The sequence below is a fragment of the Chiloscyllium plagiosum genome, chromosome 47 (genome assembly GCF_004010195.1).
Source record: "Chiloscyllium plagiosum isolate BGI_BamShark_2017 chromosome 47, ASM401019v2, whole genome shotgun sequence".
In the NCBI taxonomy this organism is placed as follows: Eukaryota; Metazoa; Chordata; class Chondrichthyes; order Orectolobiformes; family Hemiscylliidae; genus Chiloscyllium; species Chiloscyllium plagiosum.
This window is the reverse complement of record NC_057756.1, coordinates 8,361,489-8,365,610: the sequence shown is the minus strand read 5'-3', so window position 1 is coordinate 8,365,610 and position 4,122 is coordinate 8,361,489.

Genomic DNA, 4,122 nt, shown 5'->3' with positions numbered 1-4,122 from the left:
TCCTGGGGAGTGTTGCTGAACAAAGAGACCTTGGAGTGCAGGTTCATAGCTCCTTGAAAGTGGAGTTGCAGGTAGATAGGATAGTGAAGAAGGCATTTGGTATGCTTTCCTTTATTGGGCAGAGTATTGAGTACAGGAGTTGGGAGGCCACTGTTGGAATATTGCGTGCAATTCTGGTCTCCTTCCTATCGGAAAGATGTTGTGAAATGTGAAAGGGTTCAGACGAAATTTACAAGGATGTTGCCAGGGTTGGAGGGCTTGAGCTATGGGGAGAGGCTGAACAGGCTGGGGCTGTTTTCCCTGGAACATCAGAGACTGAGGGGTGACCTTATAGAGGTTTACATAATTATGAGGGGCATGGATAGGATAAATAGGCAAAGTCTTTTCCCTGGGAATGGGGAGTCCGGAACTAGAGGACATAGGTTTACGGTGAGAGGGGAAAGATATAAAAGAGACCTAAGGGGCAACTTTTTCACACGAGGGTGATATGTGTATGGAATGAGCTGCCAGAGGAAGTGGTGGAGGCTGGTACAATTGGAACATTTAAGAGGCATTTGGATGGGTATATGAATAGGAAGGGTTTGGAGGGATATGGGTCAGGTGCTGGCAAATGGGACTGGATTGGGTTGGGATATCTGGCATGGATGGTTTGGAGCGAAGGGTCTGTTTCCGTACTGTACACCTATATGACTCTAACAGGGAAGTGGATCATTATCAGAAGTGAAAAGGTCTCCTGGGTTTTTTGGTGCAGTGGGGTTAGTGCAGGCTCAGTCACCTCAATGGTCCAGCTCGCCAACACATTACCACATTGGCACTGAGAGTCAGATAGCCGAGGAAAGCCCCACCAGCAACACCGATTAATCAATGAAAAAGAGAAAACCATTGTGAGTACACCAACAACACATGTCTCTCCAAAGAATCCTAATCATGAAACAAACTACATGAATTACATGGCCTGCTTGGAGAGACAAGGGAGGTTGAGTGTATGCTGACAGGTGTAACTTGGAATCATGGACGTTAAAGAACATGAAATGGGTTTTGTAAGGAACATTTAACAAGGTTAATTGAAGTGAATTAATTTATTTGCAGCAGGGCGTGGTTTAACGTGCACCTGCACATTAAAGGCACTTTGGAAGGGTTGGATTCAGAGTCTCTCTCAGATGTGATCGCACAATATCCAACAGTTAACGGTAAAACATCAAGACCTCACTGACAATGAGACAATGACAGATTGAGTGAACGATACCCGACGGATTCAGGTTACAGTTTCACTGAATTCTTTTCCTGAAGTCGTTCAAGACACCTGGTCAAATGACCATGACCTCTGGAGCGTGTCCAAGCTGAAGTCTGCACCTTATTGTCATCACAGAGACCGAGGTGGGTAACATGGAATGCTGCTTATAAACTGAGAGATACAACACAGAACCAATGACTGGAGATCAAAATGTACACAGGAGGTCATAACAGGCAGTGCACAGGCTGTGTTGCACTGTAGGAGGGTCAGTGCTGAGGGAGTGTTGCACTGTAGGAGGGTCAGTGCTGAGGGAGTGTTGCACTGTAGGAGGGTCAGTGCTGAGGGAGTGTTGCACTGTAGGAGGGTCAGTGCTGAGGGAGTGTTGCACTGTAGGAGGGTCAGTGCTGAGGGAGTGTTGCACTGTAGGAGGGTCAGTGCTGAGGGAGTGTTGCACTGTAGGAGGGTCAGTGCTGAGGGAGTGTTGCACTGTAGGAGGGTCAGTGCTGAGGGAGTGTTGCACTGTAGGAGGGTCAGTGCTGAGGGAGTGTTGCACTGTAGGAGGGTCAGTGCTGAGGGAGTGTTGCACTGTAGGAGGGTCAGTGCTGAGGGAGTGTTGCACTGTAGGAGGGTCAGTGCTGAGGGAGTGTTGCACTGTAGGAGGGTCAGTGCTGAGGGAGTGTTGCACTGTAGGAGGGTCAGTGCTGAGGGAGTGTTGCACTGTAGGAGGGTCAGTGCTGAGGGAGTGTTGCACTGTAGGAGGGTCAGTGCTGAGGGAGTGTTGCACTGTAGGAGGGTCAGTGCTGAGGGAGTGTTGCACTGTAGGAGGGTCAGTGCTGAGGGAGTGTTGCACTGTAGGAGGGTCAGTGCTGAGGGAGTGTTGCACTGTAGGAGGGTCAGTGCTGAGGGAGTGTTGCACTGTAGGAGGGTCAGTGCTGAGGGAGTGTTGCACTGTAGGAGGGTCAGTGCTGAGGGAGTGTTGCACTGTAGGAGGGTCAGTGCTGAGGGAGTGTTGCACTGTAGGAGGGTCAGTGCTGAGGGAGTGTTGCACTGTAGGAGGGTCAGTGCTGAGGGAGTGTTGCACTGTAGGAGGGTCAGTGCTGAGGGAGTGTTGCACTGTAGGAGGGTCAGTGCTGAGGGAGTGTTGCACTGTAGGAGGGTCAGTGCTGAGGGAGTGTTGCACTGTAGGAGGGTCAGTGCTGAGGGAGTGTTGCACTGTAGGAGGGTCAGTGCTGAGGGAGTGTTGCACTGTAGGAGGGTCAGTGCTGAGGGAGTGTTGCACTGTAGGAGGGTCAGTGCTGAGGGAGTGTTGCACTGTAGGAGGGTCAGTGCTGAGGGAGTGTTGCACTGTAGGAGGGTCAGTGCTGAGGGAGTGTTGCACTGTAGGAGGGTCAGTGCTGAGGGAGTGTTGCACTGTAGGAGGGTCAGTGCTGAGGGAGTGTTGCACTGTAGGAGGGTCAGTGCTGAGGGAGTGTTGCACTGTAGGAGGGTCAGTGCTGAGGGAGTGTTGCACTGTAGGAGGGTCAGTGCTGAGGGAGTGTTGCACTGTAGGAGGGTCAGTGCTGAGGGAGTGTTGCACTGTAGGAGGGTCAGTGCTGAGGGAGTGTTGCACTGTAGGAGGGTCAGTGCTGAGGGAGTGTTGCACTGTAGGAGGGTCAGTGCTGAGGGAGTGTTGCACTGTAGGAGGGTCAGTGCTGAGGGAGTGTTGCACTGTAGGAGGGTCAGTGCTGAGGGAGTGTTGCACTGTAGGAGGGTCAGTGCTGAGGGAGTGTTGCACTGTAGGAGGGTCAGTGCTGAGGGAGTGTTGCACTGTAGGAGGGTCAGTGCTGAGGGAGTGTTGCACTGTAGGAGGGTCAGTGCTGAGGGAGTGTTGCACTGTAGGAGGGTCAGTGCTGAGGGAGTGTTGCACTGTAGGAGGGTCAGTGCTGACAGTGCTGAGTGAGTGGGCACTGTCGGAGGGTCAGTGCTGAGGGAGTGGACACTGTATTTGATTTGGTTTACTATGGTCATTTGGACCTAAGTTCAGTGAAAGTTTTGTTTTGTGAGTAGTACAGGCAGATTACAACAAACAGGATCATAGAGATGATCAGGTGCTTTGACAGAGCAAGGCAGACAAGGTTATAGCTGCACAGCAGCTGTGCAAAGCAAGATCTGCATTATTTAAAGTTAGAAAGGTCCATTTAGCATTCTGATAACAGCCGGGAAGAAGCTGTTCCTGAATCTGTTGGTGCGTGTGTTCAAGCTTCTGTACCTACTGCCTGGCGGATGGGGTTGTAGGGGAGCATTACCGGGATGGGAGGGGTCTTTGATGATACAGGCAGCGTTTTCACAGCAGCGAGAGGTGTAAACGGAGCCCGTGGGTGGGAAGTTGGCTTCTGTGATGGTCTGGGATGTGTACAAAACCTTCCGCGGTTTCTTACGGTCCTGGGCAGAGCGGTTATGCACCCAGACAGTATGGTCTCTACGGTGTATCGGTAAGTGTTGGTGAGGGTCTTTATGGACATGCCAAATGTTCTGAGCCTCCTGAGGATGACAAGGTGTTGTTGTGCCTTCTTGACCCGTTGCAGCTATGTTGAAAGTCAAGGACACACTGTCGGTTATCTTCAAGCCCAGGAACGTGACGCCCTCAACCCTCTCCACATCAGCTCCAATGATGCAGGTGGAGGCGTGTTCTGCACTTTCCGTCCAGAACTCAGTGACCAGGGCTTTCCTTTTGCTGACACTGAGAGAGAGGTTGTCACAGAGCCCTGTATCTCCTTTCTGTATTCTGACTCATCGTCGTTTGGGGTCTGTCGCACCATAGAGTGGTGTTGTCAGCAAATGTGTAGGTAGCGTTTGTTCACAATTTAGCTCCAGAGTCACGTGTGGACAGGGAGTAGCGGGGGAGGTGG